The sequence below is a fragment of the Pieris brassicae genome, chromosome 6 (assembly GCF_905147105.1).
Source record: "Pieris brassicae chromosome 6, ilPieBrab1.1, whole genome shotgun sequence".
In the NCBI taxonomy this organism is placed as follows: domain Eukaryota; kingdom Metazoa; phylum Arthropoda; class Insecta; order Lepidoptera; family Pieridae; genus Pieris; species Pieris brassicae.
The window spans coordinates 4,807,936-4,830,557 of NC_059670.1; the positions used below are offsets into that span (position 1 = coordinate 4,807,936).

Below are 22,622 nucleotides of genomic sequence, written 5' to 3' on the forward strand. Positions count from 1 at the left end.
GAATTGCGGTTTTACTTGCAACAATATTTTTTTAAACTACTACATTTAAAGTTGCCATGTATATATGTAAATTATGGGTAGATACATTTTTAATATTTTTTTTATAAAACAAGAGGCAAGGGGCAAAGGCTCACCTGATGTTAATATGCTCATGTATATACACTTAAACCAAAAACTAAGGCTGGCTTCGTCACTTACAAGAAAAATGTTGGGTAAATTATAAGTAAAAGTTAGACCGCTGTGTTTGAGATGGGGTGTCATGCTTCGGTACTTTTCTGTTCATATGGTAGAAAATAAACTTTGACGATTTTATAATACAATATTTAATTATTATCAAGATTCAATACGTTTTTGGCGTACCTAAGTAAGAAAACATTTTTCCATACATCACACATTTAAACTTGAGAACTGTGGAATCAGCTCCCAAATCTCTTTCCTGGACACTACGACCTGCAATTGTTTAAAAAAATTGTTCTATAAAAAATATTGAAAATCTATGTACATGAATTTACAAATAAAAATATATGACGCAAAGTGCAATATTCATTTTAAAAGTCCATTAATCTCATTCTTAAATATAAAAAATGTTATATAAAAACGAGAAAATCTACATAGCCAAGTAGAAAATTGTAACCTCCTTTTCTTATAAACCAGCTTGACAACATCAGCCGCAGCTTAGTTTATATTTTCTGTGGTTATAAATGAAATCCAAGACAGTGGCTTTCAGAGATAACAATTTTAATATTGTAATTTATTTTGTATACTATATGACAAATAATATATTAATTAAACAAGTGGGTAGTGCAACGTGTATTGGTGTGTCTTGTGATTTGTACTAAAATAAAATAGTATTTGGGTTTGAACCTTGTTACTTACAGTTCCATTGATGAATTAATGTTCCACAACACATTAATCGCAATTTTTCCTTAATAATATCCTTTATTTAACTAAAATTAACTTAAAGTTTGATAATCACTTCTTCAAGTACCTTCATTTGAACTATTAATTTTTCACTTGCACCTTATTATGGAGGATCTTAAAAAGTCTTTAAGGGATGTATCCGAAATGGTGTCTACCAGAATGGAGGAGTTCCAGCAGCGCCTTATTGCAGCTCAGAATAGGTCCCCATCGCTGGAACAAACTCCACTTGCTAGGGAGTTTGAAACATTTAAAAGTTCTGTTCTATTCTGCCTAGAGAATCTCCAGTCTCAGATGGCGATTCTGTTTAGAGTGCAGGATGAGCAAGAGATGCGTAGTAGGCGAAAGTGTCTGTTGCTGCATGGAGTAAATGAAGCGAAGGATGAAAGCCCGGCCTCCATTGCAAATATGATATCCATCCTTTTAAAGTGTCCAAATGTCACGGAGCAGTGCCTTACCCGTTGCCATCGAGTAGGATTAAGATCCAATGAAAAGCCTAGGCCTATATTATTAAAGTTTCGTGAACATGCCGATAAGTTAAGGATCTGGGCTGCCAAGACTAGCCTTAAAGGCACTGGTATAACCTTGTCTGAGTTCCTAACAAAAACAAGGCACTCACTATTTATGGAGGCGAGAAAGCGGTTTGGTGTCTCAAAATGTTGGACCCAGGATGGACGTGTACAAGTGATTGGGGCTGATGGGAAACTTCGCCGCATCTCTTCGTTGAAGGAACTTGGTTCAGTCCCGGGCAGCATCCCGTCATCGTCCGCAGCTGATGATGCAAAGCGAACAAGAGACATGACCCGTAATAAGAAGGTTCCAAGGAAGGGTCATTAACTTCAGTGTCGGTGTTCCATGGTTCCGGGGTTATAATCAACTTTGTTGTCAACTGGTTTGATGTCATTAATTTTAAGTGTTAAACAGTTCTTTTTTGTTTTCCTTTTGTTTTAAAATATGATTATTTAGTATCTCATAACCTTAACTTTTGTTTACTTAGTGTTTTTAAAGACCCCACTGACAGATTATAACTAATAACTAGCAAGTGATGTGACACTGTCAAAAGTTGTGATTGTCAATTAATGATAGATTGTATCTATTTCCACAGTTCATAAAATTATTCTCTTATAATAAGCTTTTACAGTAATTTATCACTGCAAACTATATATAAATTCCCTTGTTAAATTGTTTTTTTTTTTTTTGGAAATAGTTACAATTAGTTTATTGAACCCCTTTAAGTTAATTTGTTTTTGTTTTCTTAAAGTGTGTGACTATATTTTCTGTTCACTAATATTAGCGATTGAGTGTGAACACAGGATCATTTTTGTACATAAATTAAAAATTTATATACTTAGTAGACTTATACATAAATATTATTGGCTAACACATGAATCACGATAGTGAAGCTCTTGAATTTGCATCGGTCTCTTCGTCGGATTTCGAATCATTCCATAGCGCTGAGATATCTCCCCCTCCCTTGCATAGTATCCTCACAGCTTTATTTAAAGACCAATCGCGACACTTGAATGTCATCCATATTAATGCTCAAAGCGTTCCTGCTCACCATTTGGACTTGTTGACAACATTTGTATCCAACGAAATTCACGCTATCCTTATATCAGAATCTTGGCTGTGTCCAACCCTGTCCTCCCTCAGCTATTCTATCCCCGGCTTCAACCTAATAAGAAATGATCGAGTTGGAATGCGTGGAGGTGGCGTCGCTATTTACCTACGATCGCACATCCCTTACACTATTATCAGTATGTCTCCTCAACCACCACCACCTAATGAATGCGAGCATCTTCTGGTCGAGGTCATGCTCAGTAAGACTAAAATTCTCCTTGGAGTGTTTTACTCTCCTTCTCTTTTAGTCGATTATTTCGCAGGCTTTGATAACACTCTTGAAAAATTTTCGCCTCTCTATAAAAACATAATAGTTATGGGTGATTTCAATACCTGCTTAATCAAAGACGACTGCCGATCGAAAAAGTTGCTCTCCATCACCGAATCTTATAATCTTCATAACCTGCCACTTAATGCCACACACAAAGTCCCAGGCTCCACTCCTTCCTTATTGGACCTTATATTTACCTCTTCTCCTGACCTAGTTACCAACCATGGCCAACTTCCTGCTGTTGCTTTTTCTCATCACGACCTCATTTATTTGTCTCTCAATCTTAAACCTCCTAAACTAAAACCCACCGTAGTCCTTAGGCGTAATTTTGCTGCGATCGACACCGAGCGTCTGCTTATAGATGCGGCCAGAATTGACTTTAGCACGATTTACGAGTGTCCCACCCTCAATGGTAAAGTTGATTTACTAAATGCCTCCATCACTAATCTTTATGATATACATGCTCCTTTGAGGCCCGTTAAAATCAAGCATTTACCTGCTCCTTGGCTCAACGATGAAATCAAATCTTTGATTAAACAAAAAAACCGTGCTAAGGCCAAGATGAGAACAGCCAAAACGGATAAGGAACATGTATTTTACAAAACCTTGCGCAACCGTTGCAACACGCGTTGTCGCGATGCGCAGAGACGACACATTCACGACTCAGTGTCTAATGGGGATCCCTCAAAAATATGGAAATTTTTAAAATCTCTGGGTATCGGTAAGCCACCACGTACTGCCATGACTCCCGATATCGACGTAAACAGCCTAAACGCCCATTTTACCTCTCACTCCACTTCAAGTAATATCGATCTGGACTTAACACTTGAGTATATATCATCTCTCCCTCGTCCTAGTTTTCCATCTTTCTCTTTCGATGAATTCTCTAGTCAGAAAGTTGAATCGAGTATTTCTTCTATTCATTCCAACGCTGTTGGTTCTGACCTGATTAGTCGTGCTATGATCATACCTATTCTCTCTCTTATACTTCCTGTAATCACACATATTTTTAATTTTTCCATTTCTATAGGTGAATTTCCTTCTTGCTGGAAGGATGGACTTATCATCCCTATCCCCAAAAAGGCTAATCCTAGTACTTTTTCTGATTTTCGACCCATCTCGATTCTGCCATTTCTATCCAAGGTACTTGAACGCCTCATACATGAGCAATTAAATAATTTCCTAAACAAAAATTCCATACTGAATCCACTTCAGTCTGGGTTTCGACCTGGACATAGCACTACTACTGCTCTGGTCAGAGTAGCCGATGATATTCGCGAAGGCATGGACCACAAACAACTCACAATTCTCACACTGCTAGATTTCAGCAACGCTTTTAATACTATTCATTTTAAAATTCTAATGGGGTTGCTTAGATCTATTAATATTTCTTCTCATGCTGTTAACTGGTTCTCTAACTATCTTAATGGGCGCCGCCAGTGTATTAAGACAAGCGATTGCATATCTCAGTGGAGTTTGATTGAATCTGGCGTTCCGCAAGGTGGCGTACTTTCTCCTCTTCTTTTTGCTATATATATTAACTCCTTAACTTTCCGACTTTCAACTAATTTTCATTTATACGCTGACGATCTTCAAATCTACGTACAATCAAGTCTCGATGATCTCCCGCAAGCCATACAATCTACCAACAATGAGCTGGCAAAGATAGTTGACTGGAGTAAAAAATTTGGTCTTCTAATCAATCCCAAAAAGAGTAAGGTATTAATTATTGGCAGCCCCTATTTCACGACGAGAATTGATTGGGCCAGGATATCCCCTATCCATATCGATGGTGTAATTTTAAATTTTAGCCGTACAGTAAAAAATTTGGGGGTTTTATTTGATCAAAATTTATCCTGGGAGCAGCATGTTAAAGAAGTTAGCCGAAAATTATACGGTGCCTCCAGTATCCTTCGACGTCTTAGTAATTTTCTTCCCTTTAGTACCAAAACCTCACTGGCGCAATCTCTCCTCCTGCCTTTACTGGACTACGCCGATTCCTGCTCCTCCGATCTTAACGAGGAATTGCTAAATAGACTGGATCGTCTCCAAAATTTCTGTATCAGATTTATATTCGGTCTAAGAAAGTACGATCATATCTCTGCGTTCCGTAAGCGGCTAGGCTGGTTGCCAATTCGTCAGCGACGCGATGCTCATGTTCTTCATCTCCTATATTCCATCCTGTTCAACCCTAAAACTCCTTCCTATCTCAAAAATGATTTCCATTTTTTGGGAGCCCATAACTATAGCTTACGCTCTTCCGAAAATTATACCCTTGAAATCCCATCTCATAACTCCTCCTTTCTTGGCGATTCCTTTAAGGTCTCCGCAGTTAGGCTATGGAATTCACTTCCCGTCCCTATTCGCTTAGCTCCTTCTTTATCTTCCTTTAAATTTCTTCTGTACAAACATTACCTGACCACATCGTATCCCGAACTTTCTTACTAACTACTAACTGACGTGAGACTTATCTTAAATTATCGTGATTTATGTGTCTTTTTACTCTTTAATGTATCTTTAATATTTTATTCCTGTTTAGTTTTGTTTAATAACTGTGTATTACATGTATTTTGCACTACTTGCCTATCTTATTTAATACATTTATTTTTTTCTTTACTCACAGTGGTTGCCTGGAAGAGATCGCTCGTAAGCGATAAGGCCGCCAGTTGCCCTCCTTTTGATTTAATTATGTTAATTTTTATTTTTATTTTGTAGTGTAACGAAGTGTAAATAAATAAAATAAAATAAATAAACTAAATAAATTTAGGGTATAAAGAATCATTTAAAAAAAAATAAGGTTTTATTATTCACCTTTCTTAAGTGAAAAACGTCTACTACTTGTCACTTACGGAATATTTGTTAAGACAAACTCTTATATAATTCAACACCTGGTAACGAAGACTACAGTTAACAAGTCCGTTAGAGCTAAGGAGGTCGCTCGTCGCGTGTAGACTTTCAAAGAACCTGGAATGGGCGTTGAAATACTAATCAATAATCATGATCGAAAAGTAGGCTAGTGAACAATTTATTTTGATTTATTTAACCGGTTGTATACATGAAATATCTTCTTAAAATTCAAACTCAACGTACAAGGTCCTGTGGCGCAACGGATAACGCGTCTGACTACGGATCAGAAGATTCCAGGTTCGAATCCTGGCAGGATCGTGCATTGTTTTTTATTTTTTTTAAATCATCGGTTTTAATATATATATACTTGTAGTTGACCGAAACTATTGATTTTATCAATATTATTTATTTTAAATATAAAATTTGTACTGATTGTCTTCTATTAAGTGTTAAGTCTTAAATTATTGTGTTCATATTTATTTTACAATGTAAAGAAAATGATGATAATTTTCCAAGAAACAATATTGATTTGCGGTTATCAACGGGTACAAAATGAAGCTGTATTTCCACGCTGTTTACGGAACAAAGAGCACTAATGAAATTGATTATCCAAAGGGTTTCTTTGCTTCCGCTGTCTGCAAACTACTGTCGTCTTAAACTTTTAACTTGAGTTCTATCTATACGATATAGAGCTTATTTTTCTTTGTTTGTTACTTAAATACTAAAGTATAACAAACATTCTTTTTATAAATAGATGTCATATAAAAAATACCTGGCATCATTTTCGCGTCGCGTTCAAAGAAATCAAGTAACGTAATATACATCGTAATATTACGAATTCCTTTTTAAGGATTCAAAAGAAATGCGATCAGGAAGGTCCAATAAAACCAATGGAAACCCGTCAATCTTTTCACAATTTTCGACTTATCAACGTGTCTGTGACAAGGTCAATTTTATTTATTCGCTTCAAGCTAATATATCTCCAATTCTAAGGATTTGTACGAGTAAACGCTACAACCTCTAGGTCTGGGTATCAAACTGTATCTGTTTTGTATTCATTATTTAATAGGCAAGTAGGTGATCAACCTTCTGTGCCTGTGTGTTCGGAGGTTTTTAGATCTATATTCATATAAAATTGTTCATTTAAAATACTAGCAAACTAAGTTGTGTGAAGTTCATACAAGTCTGCGAGTGGTGTGAAGTTAGCAGCAATTTAGCTGTGGTTGCTTATATTCACAACTTGAAATTCCCGCTCTCAAATTTGATGAAATAACTATTCAATATATATGACCACGGAAGATAACACAATAAATTTGTCAATATAAGACATCTCGTGGTAAATTTATAAACTAACGGGTATCCATTCGTAAGATTCTAAACGGTTAGGTTAGATTATTGACTTATTCAACAATCAGGTTATCGCTTACTTATTATTTTACGCGTGAGTTCGGTAAGTTTATCAATTTGCGAAAATGTGGGAGTAAAATATTACAATTTGTTTCTCATTTAGAATCCTACTAAATTAATTATTCCTAGGAAATTTATAAACTTGCCGATCTGTTATATTCCGGTGACATATACACTTATAATTCGATTTTTAAATTGTATTTGTTTCTAACTTCGTGTTTATTTGTGGCAGAATCTGTTTTTTGCGCATTAGTGAAAGTACAATCTGAACTTATGCGATAATTCTGTGGCCTATTATGTTTTGTTTATAATTCAGTCTGAGTTTAGTTCAATACGCTCAAATAGATTGTATTTGATTGAGATTATTTTAGAAGCTTTTGTGTCAAACATCATAATTTTTTGTTATTCCAATTCTTATGTTAATAGGCAGACAAATGCACACAAAGGCATAATCTAGGATATTCCTATATCGTATAGTTTTAAGGCTGATTCAATGGGGTAAAACCTAAATACAAAATGTTAAAAGAGAATGTCCTACCTTCACCCATTTGCATTCAAGTCATGTATAATATATTTATTTAGGTAGCGAAGAATCTCGATTAACGGTCTACTGACCTGTCGCGTAGCTATCATTCCGATCATAACGTTATAATTTATCATTTAATTATTAACAACAGTTATAAATGTATAGAAATCAACCTAGATTTTTAAGTTTTTGCTAAACGTGAGCCTAAAACGGAAAAATACAGATAGCATACGCTGTATTGTAAAGTGATTGGATAAAAGCTCTCTTGAATCATCGGGGTTTTTCGTAAAATTAAACTTGTGTATGCATTGATTATGACTCATTGAAAATATGAATCACGTTTTTTATTCTTAAATGATTCTCATTTTTATAGGACATTACCGAAAAGTTTTTAATAACCTCCACAGACTACACTTAAATTTGAATTTAGAACTTGTGGGCTCATTCGACGTCGCAATATCTTTTCATAATGGCATAAGTTAAATTTCAAGATAATGCTTAGGAAGCATATTAGGATACATAGTTATGTAGGTTTAATAAGTCAATGAGGCAGTCAGTAGTCCCCTTCTAAAATGACCTTGCCACAACGCAAGGCTCGCTGTCGTTTACCTCGAAGGAATGCGACCAATAATGCTGCTTTGTTGACGAACCAGGAGATAATATGAGGGAATTACACTGGCGACCTGCTTTGTAGAATGAATTTAATAATTAAATATTCCATTTTTAAATTTACAAAGAGCACGCTTTACATAAATTAGACAAATTCAGCGATCCGACAATAATTACCGACAAAAGACTGAATAATTATCTATTTAACGTCTTTAAGAATAACGAATTCCTTTCAACAATGTTTCAAAGAAAATATTACGTCTTAGCTCCATTTAATTCCAATGCAAACTTATAATTAATGAATCCACCCAATGAAGTAGACTTCGGAAGAAATTTCGGGTATATTGTTAACTCTCCAAAATTGAAACACGAAATAAAGCCGACGAAACCTTGTAACCAACCTTTTCACTTCTAAACTGCAAATAATTTAATTTAATTAAATATAAATTATATGTATAGAATTGCGTAAGCATTCAGGGCCTATGAGCCAAATTAGAACCAGTTGTCATTATGAACAATGTATTATAATCAAACGACTAATCACCAAGGAGCTTATTGCACAGTCAAACCTACACATCGGAATTGACGCCATTCACTTCACCGTGACTTACAATGAAAGCTTTTTATTTAAATTATTTTTATGTGTTTTACCAATTATATTATCTCATTGTGTTTAGCACTCAATGTCATTATCTTCCGGTAATTAACGGCATCTACATTATGGTTGTAAAGTTGAATTCGAGAATAATCAAGTCCTTAGACTATATATTGATCCTTTGGCATTGTGTAGAGATGTGGGGTCACTCTGTTCTACGTTTACCATGGAAAGTGTTCAGAGGAGTTGTTGGGATTGACCTGCAGCTGAGTTTCACCATCAGACGTCGAGGCAGAATACAAAAGTCCACCCGTTTCACCTCGACTTCCACCATTCCATAACTAAGCGTTTATCAAGGCATTTTAAACTAACAATTACCTATAATTCTTTATATTTTGCACTCAGTAATTAATCATGATTAAATGAAGGGGGTTATAAGTCAGTTTTTGCCGCGCACCATCACACCAGTGCATCTCCAAACTAATTCGACTTAGGAAAGAGAAGAGCGTACCAATTTTTAACAACGCACTCGCGAGCCCTGTGGCATTGAGAGCGTCCATAGGCGGCGGTATCACTTAACATCAGGTGAACCTCCTGCCCGTTTGCCTCCTGGTCTATAAAAAATATTTATATAATATTATTTTTTTAATAAACAACTGAAAAAAGCTTAATATTGTTATGGAAAACAAACGAAACTCGCTAAAAGTAATTTAGGCTGAATGCTCATTGTGAAATGTGTATCGTGAAATCGTTTAAACCAGTTACTAAACATCATTGGTTATTACAATACCGGTCCAATATTTTAACTGTAGTTTTATTTATGTAATATTAATGCGGCGTTCCATTATGCTTTTAACTTTGAAAATCATAATTCCATTTAACCGTAAATCCTAAATATGTTGAACAACAGAAATAGATACTGAAGATTTATTTCATATAATTCGAAAATTATTTATAACAATAGATACTTTCTTTATACGATTTTTACGGTAGAATAGTGGACTGTTAAAAGCAATAACAAATAGTCTCACGTATAGATAGAAAAACACATTAAGAGCACGTGTTGCAAACTCGACATTTTTTGTTTATTTACTGCATTTTTCTCGTAAAAAATACGCACATACATTATATTGACATTTGAAAAGATAATATTTTAAATAACTTAGGATAATATTGTCTTTATGCAATGTCTATACTTTGTTTAATATTGATAATTTAGGCTCGGTATATATCGTATTATTAAACTGAAAAGAATTTATAATTCGAGCAAAACTATAAATCATATTTGCGTGTATCAGAAATGATTATAAAAATAATCAGTGACACTACAATATTTTTAGGCCTCCGATTTCTGTATCTGTTTCATGATCATTTGTTAATCTAATAGGCAAGTTACTGGATACTTTCCTTCACCGTTCCAGCGAATGTTAAATACGCACATAGGAGAACTTTCTATCTTGGAGCACAGCCGGAGTTCAAAACCTACGACCTCAGGGATGAGAGTCGCACACTGTAGCCAGTAGGCCAATACTGCTCAATAAATTATTATAACTAATATTTATTCCTTAGTATGAAAGTTCGATCATAAAATATATGGAACGTGATTGATATTCGCCTACCGTTGAAGAGCTATTGTGAGAATAATAAACATTAAATAGACACTTGCGACTGCCGATATCACCGCACCACAGGCGTAATAGGAATACAAAGTAAGCGTTTAGGCGCTCGAATTTTTTCTCCTTTTTCTTTGTAATTTTCTGTTCGAAATTCGAAAATAATAAAGAAAATTACATACAATCTCCACCAATTCGTTCGTGAGGTTATATAGAGGATAACTTTTAGTGAAAGCTCTACTGCTTTTTTATATTGAAACCCGAAACTATTCAACCTTCGTAAATTGGTCCTGGATTAAACTTGAACATACAAATATTTATTTCAAATTTGTTTTCTCTTAATATGTATTTATTATGCTCTAGACTATTTTAATTTACTCTATAAATAAATAGTCATGAAGAATTCAGAAGCATTAAGATACACAAGCAATGGATTTTGAGCTTAAATTGTGAGCTTCGTAAATTACTTATCGCAAATTTTAGAATATTTAAATAAGAGATTTTAGTTCGGCAAAGTAAGCTTTATATTAAGGTGTTAAATGTCATTATTCAATAGCCCAACGCTCGAGCGCAGTGTGCGGTAGTGTTCTATTTGTAGCACTTCTTTCAATCCAATTTGCAGGCGACTCGCTATGTGCCTGGATTGCCAAAGTTTATCAGCCACTACGAGCAATACATTGCCCGTTCACAGTTTGTTTTCGTTTTATTTCACAAATACAAATCTGTGTTACAAAAACAATTGAAATCACCGCAGTCGATTGGTCTCCGCAGCTGTTGCTCCATTTTTAAATAACCTAACAGCTTTAGGTTAAACCGGTGCCCTATACACAAACAATGTCTTTATTTCTACGAATGGTAAACGTGATGAAACCTGTTCTATTTTTATCTTACACCTGCTGTAGCAAACCGCATCCGGCATCAACCGTCCAGCAACTTTAGTTCAATTCGCATATATGTTTTTCTGGATCTGGATAGAGTTGAGATGCAGTAGATTTGGAATAACACGACGAGTTTTTATGTGCCTATACATTACATTTAAAAGGCCAGCAACGCACTTGCGAGATATTGAAAGTAACCATGGGCTTATCACTTAACATGAGGTGAGCCTGCCCCCCGTTCTATAAAAAAACATAGCTCTAGTAAGCTTATATCGGCATCTCTATATCTTAGCAATTCAAATACACGGGATTTAATCATACGTATATATGCTTTGGGTGAGGTAATTACCAAAATATGTTTAAACATTTAAATGTTACATCACCATATTACCTCTGGTATTACGTAAAACGCATTAAAGGTTATAAATATTCATGCTTAAATCAGAAACGAATTTAATACGTGCGAAATAAACGTTAATTTAACAATAACTTATTGTTGAAATGTTTTGTCAATGAATTATAAAAATATTATGTCAGCGGAAGAGATTTCAAGGCGATCAATTTGTTAACAATGCATTTCCTTCAAGAAGTTTTATTCCTCCGTAGAACTGACGTTAGGACGCTACACATATAAGGCAACGTTATCGTTGTTAATAGAATCAATTTATTTGTAACACAAAAATATACAGTATTTGCAATATTCTTAACTTAAATAGTAATAATAATTAAAAATTGATAAATAGAAAATTAATACAAATTTTAAAAACATCGTCTCTGCCGTGTGGCAGTATAAGCTTACCATTGTATAGTTAACGCGTTATTATTTTGTTTCACGCGTACTTTTAAAGCCAGTATTGCAAGAACGCAGAGCAGTGCTGCTCTAGTGGCTTCAGCGTGCGACTCTCATCCCTGAGGGCGTAGGTTCGATCCCCGGCTGTGCACCAATGGATTTTATTACTATGTGCGCATTTAACATTAGCTCAAACGGTGAAGGAAAACATCGTGAGGAAACCGGCTTGCCTTAGACCCAAAAAGTCAACGGTGTGTGTCAGGCACAGAAGGCTGATCACCTACTTGCCTATTCAATTCACAAACGATCATGAAATAGATACAGAAATCTGAGGCCCAGACCTAAAAAGGTTGTAGCGCCACTGATTATTATTATTATTGCAAGAACGCATATAAATATAACCTTTAATACAGAATATTGCTGCAACTTCGTTACCACTTAGCGCGTACTCTATCGCAATACAGATTGGTGGGATGCCCACACGTTGGATGCGTCCTATACTCACACAACATACTACTCATTGTTATTTTCGCAGCCACCTTAACAATATATCCTTGAGAAACTATTGTAGCAATAAGATACCTTTGATAAAAAAAACAGAATGATGTGAGCAAAAAGTTACTTCATTATCTTCAGAACTTCCTTTTAAATCATTTTTGAGATATATTTTTACCAGATTAGGATATAAACACAACGATGAGCTCAGTCAGTCAATTATACACGGTCCATTATTCGTGACTCCTAAAGGTTTAAAGAATACCTGTAATCCTTGCGTGTCAAGATTATAGTTTTGCGTTGAATTTGTTATTTTGAACCTTAAGTCAACAATCTTTTAAAATACTATACAGACTACTGAAACTATTCAATGCCTACAATGTTTCGCACCCCGCACTATGCTATTGTTTATTAATATATTTAGAAAATAAAATCTTACATCTCGTAACAAGCAAAAACAAAATTTAATTGTACACATAACGGACAAACATAGCAAATTTTATACTTAATAAATTAACTAACTGACAAATTCTAACAAAGTATTTAAAAATCAAGAAATATAAATGATAACTTGATAAAATTTTGGAAAATCTTAAAAAATTGTATCTTTAAGCTTTGACAATTACTTATTATTATGAAATTCATTTATTTCATTAAATTTAGACTAATCTACCGTTTCTTATAAAGGCTAATTGCACACAAGTAATATTTATTTAAAATAACGTACATTTTTAAATGAACATGTAACGCCTTGAACCTTGAACTTTTTGCCTGAGAGCCTGCAAGATGTATACCGGTTGAGTCATTTGGAAACCGCTTTGCGGTGATGATATACATATCCTATTATATATAAGTTATTATATTTAGCTCCGACAACAATTATTAATGAGCCAGTTTAACAATTTTATCAAGCTTATTGATAATAAATTCTAAGTAAATTTGACAGTTATATGATGCCCAAGCGAACTTCGTTTTGCCTTATTATGATTTCTTACTTAGCCTACCTTTTTTACATACCAACTTATGGAACATTTTGTTTTGTGTCTATTTTATGCCATAACTCTTAACGGAATATTAAACTAAGAACTGTAGAACTAAGCCTTGAATTTTTTACTCTGTTACCTTTCTCAGAATTAAGGGAATATATAAAAATAGTTTATATTCCAATTGATCCAGTATTATTCGACTTTTGTGTTTGCGAGTTTTGTAATATATTTTAAAATATAAATAATACTAAAATCCTATCATTAGTAACAATGGCGTGTAATAATGATTTTGAATACATATTGAAGACGTTGACGCCAGATGTTGAGTCATTGCTTAGGTAATTCTAAAATTGTGTTGAGGTCATAGAGTATAATAACTTTTGCCCACTTTTAAGTTTTATAACCTTTTGGTATACCCACGTTCTTTAAGAGACCTATTTCTTGCCGCATATGGTGTTGGTAACGTAAGTAACATAACATCTGTATCATACATAGTCCTAACGAAAATTTTATATTAATAAGGCTTTTGCACCTTACAAAGGTTTGTATGAAAATATTGTCATAGTAACTATATAAACTTTACGTTTTAAGACCTTCTGGCGATCCGAAGTGGTGGGGGCCTGGTGACCTGTACAGGTACTTTTACCTTTAACAGGCATTAGTCACACAAACAAGCATTTCCTTATAATTAAAAAACTGCTGCTTTATTTTGTGTAAGTGTTCGTGAGAAAAAATAAAGTTTATTGTTATGAGTCTATAAGTTTTTGATATACATATATAGTACTTATATGACCAAAAATAATTTCGTACATTCACGAATCGCGTGGCTTCATTGGGACATTGGTCTCATTAGTTTCATTCAGCTGGCTTCCGCAGACTAGAAAGGTTTTTTGCTACTTATTCGTGCTCCTTTATTTACGATCTCCGGCCATCGGCTTTAGCTTTTACTACTACTCTGTATTTATTTCAGCGCAATTTCGCTAACGAAGGTTTTTACATTTTGATTTCCTGAATCGTTAGTTGAGCCTTTTAATTTCTTAACATGGTAAATTCAAAGAATTTTAGAGGGGGAAATCTATCTAATTTTTTTCTTTAAAACACACAAGTAAAAAATTACGTCAATTTCTTCTTCGATACAGGACTTTAAACTCTGCACTATGTATAGTTTGAAATCGGCGAATAAATCGAAACCAGTTAGCCTTGCGAAACAGTCACAGACATCCTCAATTTGTATTTGGAATTCGGTTTGTTTGAATATCGAATTCTGTACTCTGTAATAGTCTTCTGATTTTAAACGCCCCAAACAATTACTCATAGTGTCCTTTTGAAAGTGGAATCTTTTCATCGCCAAACAAAACCTTTTTGGTGATTCAGTGGAAAGGAATGCAGGTAGATTCTAAAAATGATACGACAAATTAAAAAAGGTCCGCATTGTACAGGTACAATGCTGGCAATAATATCTGCTAATATCTTAGTTCACAGTAGTATTTATTCTACGTGTCAATTTAAACTTATTGACTACTTCCATTTTTAAATATCGAAATTATTATGAAAAATATCTTACCGTATTGAAACGTGACACACGATCGTGCTGTTCCTACCTTTAATATATACATGACTAATCCAAGATATACGTAATAATAAAATACATAGCTAACATTGGTACCAGACAAACAACTTCATAAAATTCCAATAATTATACGTCGCAAATTGCAATGTCAGACGGTCAAATACCAACGCGCCTACTTATAAACATAACATAAAACACCAATAAATAAAATAAAACATAGTTATTCCACTTTATAATAAATATGTACGTCTAAATAAGTAAAATTTAGGAATTCAAATTATAAACAAGTTCTTTATTTTATGTCTCAAGGTCTCAAACGGTGAGAAATATGATTTTATGACTTTATTAAATATTTCAAATTATGTCAGAATTATCAACAGGAATTTAGCTTGTAGGCGTTGTCTAAAAGCGTAACGCAAGACTCGACGTGTAATAAATATTTAATGGAAAATCGTCTCGTATTTAAAATACCTTTAGAATCCTACAGCAGTTTGATGCCGTAAATGGAGTGTAGTCACTTTTCGTACTTGCATTACTAAAGAGATTTAGCAACCTAACCTAAGACCAACATTATATTGGAATTTACTTAAAACCGTCATTTATAATTGCAGAGAAAAAATCAGTATGAACACAAAGCAGTGTTGGCCTAGTGGCTTCAGCGTGCGGCTCATCTCTGAGGTTCCCGATTTCCGACTGTTATCCAATGAACTTCCTAGCTATGTGCTCATTTAACATTCGCTCGAACGGTGAAGGAAAACATTGTGAGGAAACTGGGTTGCCTTAAACCCAAAAACCGCGTGGTAATCACAGGAGGCTGATCACCTAAACAGATACAGAAATCTGAGGCAAACCTAAAAAGATTGTAGCGCCACTGATTAGGAGTTTCATAATTGTAGTTAGTGTTACTACAATATTTTGTCCTAATTTTGATGCCTCAATCGAAATCGTCCCTATTAAAATTAATTACATTTTTATAATTAATTGATCTTACGTAAAACATTACATAAATGTTAAATAACAATTTTAGTTTTATATATTTTAGCTATTAGTATTTCAATCATAAAACATATGACCCAGTTAAAGATAAAGAATATTTTTCTATAACATTACTATTTGCGTTCGTATATATGTTTTACCTGCTTATTGAGGGATACAGGTTATGACTCACTGCTTATAAATTATTTTATCATTAAATTTACGTCGTACAGGTTTATCGTAAGTATATATCTAAAGTCTCAGAGAGAGTTACAGACTTATAAACTATTAAATAATATTATTTATTAAAAAGTATAACAATAAAACTGTTTGGCGGCTTTATGTCAAAATATTATATTTTATAGCTGTAATTGTATTATTGTAAAAAATATACGTAAATGCCGTCGAAAACTTCGTTTTCAGTAGCTACATACAAACATATGGAACACTTTGCTATGCTACCCTATAAAGACTGTTCGCTTCCCCGGCATTAAAACTAAGTAGTAAATAAATAATGTTTCCAATTTTTGTCCCCTTAAAAACCTTTATCAAAGTCCAAGGAATAAATTAAAAAAATCTCGAATTGGTCGAGCCATCTTTAATTTATATTATATTCCAATTTTAAATCTAATTGAAACGATAACAACATTATAAAGTAATAGATCGATATTATTTGTGTCATGTAGCTGGCGAGAGTTAAATGCGTAAAGAGACTAACGGTGCTAGTTCAATGAACGGAAAGTAGTACTAATATTATGCCCACCTGTCATGTGCACTGAGGAAGTATACCATAGTAAGGCAACTTCAAAAGGGAAGACAGGAAGTCATACGCCATATGATACATGAAAGAATAATACGCACCTAGAAGGTACGAATTTTTGAAAATGGAATACCTAATTTGAATATAGAATTTTGTTACTGGTGATTGCAAAATTTAATTAAGGTATAACTTAACTACTGGTATTTTTCTGTCTAAAAGTCATCGAAATCTACTTAGTAGCTTAACGAACTCACAGCCACACGAACCCACGAACCCACATGATGCACCAGCGCCAATATAAAAATATATGTAAGAAATTTTATCTTTTCTTCGCGGTCCGTGTACAGCGGTTTAAATGTGAAAGCGTAACCAACAAAGTCATATTCAAATGCTAATGTAAAAAATAATATTCACTAAGTATTCAAATGCGTAGTCATTTTAATTCATCATTTGTTTTTCTTAATTACCTTTCCGTAAAGCAAATATTTGTGCCGATTCGAATATCCGATTTCCGACAACAGTGTTCTAAAAAAATCAATCAAAAGGCCCATTTATGTTTACAAAAGCGTTTTGTAAAAAACGTTTGACGTTGTGGTGGAACTAAATCCTCAGTTTTAAGTCCACCAAAAAGCGCAATCTAAATGGCATTAAACGCGTTTACTAATCGTTTAATAATCAAAAATATACTTGTAATAAATACAGCCCTAAACTTGATAAACTTGATGTTTTAAAACCTGCTTATGACTGCTAACTTCCCATTTTCTAACGAGATTTTTTTTATCTTCCGCAAATGTATGACTTGAAACCAACCTTCTTAGGAACTGGAAATAGTGGAAATCGCGTACATTTTTCTCTATCTTAAAATGGTATTTTATTACATTATATACAACAGTTTTATATTAAAATCTTAAATTGTATGAATATTTTTTTATAAATATTAAGTTTTTTCATACCTATTTACGTACTAAATCGACTATGCTTCCGATGCGTATATTTTGCTTTCATTCAGGCGGAGTTGAGCTATAAAGACCCTTAAGGCCAACAGCAAGATTGCTTACAAAAAATTTATTTTGTTTAACAATGTAATCTATTTTACTTTGAATATCGTATAAGTGTTTTCTTTTATAATATATATGTTTAGCTATAAGATTACTTATAAATAAATAATACGTTACTAATAAAATATTTATGGAAGACGTTAATTTACTATATTGAACAAATCTTAAAGTCGCATCTTATATTTCTGTCAAACAAATAAATTTAGTAGTAAATGTAATCGAAAAAAAAACAAATAGAAAACTAATATTCATTCGCTTCGAAAGTTATGCAACTAAACAAAAAGCTCATCTTGGAAGCGACACGTCAATTGTCTAGTCAATAACTTTCCCCACATGACCTGCTAATAACACAGCATTCACATAAAAAGAAAAGTCATAAACTCTCTGGAGACCCAACAAGAGAAGTCGGCCCACTGACCAACATAGTCCTTTTAATAATGTAACAAATAGACAAGATTTGTACTTCCGCGCAATGTCAGAAGTCGCTTTCTCTTGCAATAATTACTCTTTGTCCGGTGAGACCTTTAAGAAAAACTCATTTACCTCTAACACTGTCCCAGTAATATCAATATAAGCTCTCATTAAACGGAGACTGGTTGGCTTTATTAAGGACTTGTTCAAAAAGGACTACCTTGAATATACTAAAAACCATTTCATGCCGGGTCGGGTCGGCCGAAATGAATTATGAATATGGAAGGCACGTCGGCGCTATAACGAAATGGATAGAAAAAGGCGGTAACTGTAAAACAGGCGAGTGACACTGACAATGAGATGGCGGATTCCATTTTAGGTAGCCGTCACGTATGAGGACGTGGACGTCGGCCTTACCGAAGCACGTACTGACTTTCCAACGCATCGTAGATACATGATTCATTCCAGCTATTCGCTTATAACGCAGTTTCTTTTTTGTATGAAAAGCAGAATGTTTACTAGAAACACCTATACTGGCATATTTTTAAAAATCGAATATTTAAAATATCTAGAAAAATCCACGTTCAATCTTTTATTAATACATAGTATGTCTGGCGTTGTAGGATGGAAAAGAATTATTTGAATGAATTATTATAGAATCTTTCAAATAATATTATAATTAAATTAGACTACATTGTTAGGTCCAAGGCTGTCTCAGTCATTAGTCAAGTAGAAGATTTTTATTATACATAGATAATTTTTTTTCATCACCAATTAGTCCTTGTGATCGTAAAAGTAGAAAACTTAATAACTGCAATTAATGGCTGTATCGCAAAAGTTTTCATATAAAATTTGCATAATATTCGAACCACTTCCGCATGCAGGTATCCAATGATTTTGTATATGAAATTATGTTTCATAAGAGTTCTCTTGTTAGATAACGTTTTATTTTTAATTACTCGATAACTAAAAAGTAAGTGTACAGTTACTGGGTCATTGGGGTGCTTTAAATAATAAACGATTTTAGTTTTACTCTAAATTAACCACTCGCGTACAGCAATAGAATATACGCGAAATAATGAAATGCCAATTGCTATGTAACGAATGACTGGAATGTAACAGTTGCAGAGAGTGCCTACGCCTGGCTATACTCCCGAGGCGTAACTTTCATAATTTAGGAATTCGCAACGCTTATAAAACTAAGAAAGCCTGAGTGAGCAAAATCAGTAAGAAATTTACAACATTTTATTATATATCACATTACATGTTAATTATTTTAAGGAGTAATATATAATAGGAGGAAATTACCTACACATTTGAGTCCTTTTTAATAATTATCTAGAAATCACTAAATAGTAAAGTTCATTTGTAGGCTGCTAATTTAGAATATATGAATTCAACTAGAAATCTTTGTTTGTAAAGAATATGCAAAATTCCAATTTTCGTTGTGGTTTAAAGAGAAAACGCCTATTGTAAATATTTTAACCTCATTCACTGAATGAGTAAACCGCATTAGGCTTATTCATTTCACGGTTATTGGGAACAATTTGACTGATCTTTTACAGTTGAAAGAGGCGGTGTTCTCTTATACGACAAGCATCTATGTTCCTAAAACCAACTCATGTAAACCAAAATCCGTTTAGAGTCGACGCTTAGGGCTAAGTAAAGAGCGTAGTTCCTCAAAGCCATGCAACCAAATCCTATGTATAAGTATGTATAAGTTATAACAAATTGGATTTTGGCATATGAAAGTACTTGCGTTCGGTCCTGGCTCTGAATATTATCCCTAACTACTGCTAACGTACTCTTTCCAGCTTAAGTCATTTTTCGTTGTTAGAGAGGTATTTCTTTGACTAATTTAATTCGAGTACACAAAAGGAGTACGGGGCAGTTTTGTCTCATACACACCAAGCATATGTGTCGTAAAATTCTGTATATGTATACTTTTGTAATTAAATGTGGCAAAAATGTTACATTTTTTAAAATTACCTATAACAGGTAACTTATTCCATGTATTTATTACACGCCGCGGTGCACAGAGTATAATTTTTTCGATGATACGTGTTTGACAGACTAATGATAGTGACAGTTAGCAAGTTAGCCATATTGGCGCGCTGTCAAATCCCGCCCTTTACACCCGAACTCAACAGTGTCCCGAATATTCTTTAATTTTAAGTTACTTGTTATAATAATAAATTAAACTACATAGTTAAAATACCAAATATGATATGGAAACATGAAATCGAGTAAAGTCTTTACAATCGTAAGTTGTGTAGTAACTGTTATTATCGCACTCGCCGGTGCTAATTTAAGGCGTGAGAGTGAACTTATATTTCAACATTACATGTATTCTCTATTCTCTTTAGCTAAATACAATAAGCAGGTCACTTTTAAGCAATTTTCTCACAGTCACAATGGTCAATTATGATGATCTTTGTGGGTGACTTTTATTTGGCCCAATTTAACTTTTAACGGTTGCTTATTATGTGTTACTTTTAAGTTCCTACATTTATATTTTTCTATCGAACGAAACCTTTCTATCGTTCGTTTACAGGAGCCGTGAACAGAACAGAATTTTGTATAGAGAAATCTACGTACTATTTTATTATGTTTAAACAGTTTAGTCAAAAAAGAAGCTAGTAAATTCAGCGGGAGATACACCACAATAAACAAGGCTGTTCCATTTTCGAATTTTATGTTCGTGTAAATTTTATAGGGTAGATGAGTGCTATAGAAATTACAAACAATACTGACCCGTATAAGGTTATCTCGCAAAATTATCGTTTTCGTATATGGCCATAACATTTCCGGAAACAAAAGAGGTGTCATGCCGATATCATTTAACGTGATCTAGCAAATTGTACAACTGTCACCGAAATGCTGAGAAATGGATTAATTTGTACCGTCTGTGTTCCAAAGTTCTGCAATTCTCCATGCCTTTAAACTTTGGCGGATATTTACAAGACAAGAACATATCATGTTTCTTGACTTACGGTGTTTTTCTGTTATAATGAAACTTAACAATTAAAATTGATTTTATTTTATTAACTTTTATTTACCTAAATGTAAATAACGAATTTGGCGTTTCGCAATCTTTATTGTGGTTATATTTTGATTTATATTCCAGTTTTTGAATGTCAACATTCATGACATAAAAATTGGATGTTCACAGATGTTCCGAATTTCTTTTTTAGAATTCTCCCAAAGTACAGCACGCAAAATCTTGCCAAGTTACGCACTGAGGCACATAAATTGAATTAAAGTCCACATAATATTTTGCTTTCTGTACATTGTTTGATGTTAATATTGTGGTAATTCTTTATAAATTGTACCACATTAATAAAAAAATTCGAACAAGAGCTAAAAACTTATCGAAAATTTCTTATATAATTCGAAAAAATTGGTACAATCCGAACCGTTTGTTTCCAAATTTTAATTTTGATACGTCATCCAAACCGATGTGATATTGATTCAGCTTAATATAGGATATAAATAACAAAGACCTAGTTTATGGAAATAACAAAGCTAAATATGTACCTATTAATTTTTATCTGTGAAGCGTAGTCAATGACAATAGAATCTTTTCTCAGACATCATGAGAACAGGGCATGGGACGGGTTATAAAGACGTAACAATTTATAACTTCCGACAACATATTTGACGTACAATGTACGCTGTGTATTAAGTATAATTGGAATGTAGGTTTGAGTCTTGTCTTAAAATCTATAAGTTAGTTATCCAATTAATTATAAAACTAAAGTATATATACATATAAAAACTTTTAATTAGAACAAGAATATTTTTTAAGATGTAAAGTTATGTATTGACACAATCGTCAAAACAATAATTTTACAAACCTGCACGCTCATATCTACCAGAACTTTTGGTAATATGACCTTTATATCACGTTGGTTTCGGATTATAGACCTCAATATTTGCAAATCTAATTAGATGAAAAATTGTGTCACATCCCGCCACAATTATTACGAGATACATAAAAGTTTCCGCTATTACAGAACCTGTTTGACGTGAATTACGACAAATTAAATTATGATACGCGTTTAACTTACCTTCTCTATACTGATCAAAATTTAATGTAAAACATCATTAAAACGTTTGACATTCCAACATAAAAGTGACAATAAAAAGAGTTTACGTTTCCGTAAAATATCCATATGTAAAGTTTTCAAGGCCGTTTCATTACTAATTAAATTATTTTAAATTATATTATCAGAAATGCGATACCGACCACGGCCAGGTATTAAAAAAGCTTCTTTGATCTTAACAAATGTA

At 33.5% G+C, this 22,622-nt stretch overlaps 1 protein-coding gene and 1 non-coding gene across 3 annotated transcripts in view; both read left to right on the forward strand.

The window, feature by feature from the left end:
• Positions 1–22,622, forward strand: part of LOC123710571 (sushi, von Willebrand factor type A, EGF and pentraxin domain-containing protein 1) — a 60,511-nt gene that overhangs the window by 2,438 nt on the left and 35,451 nt on the right. The gene's annotated exons all lie outside the window — the stretch shown is intronic.
• Trnar-acg lies at positions 5,902–5,974 on the forward strand. Its single transcript has one exon. It is a non-coding gene; the product is annotated as a tRNA-Arg (tRNA).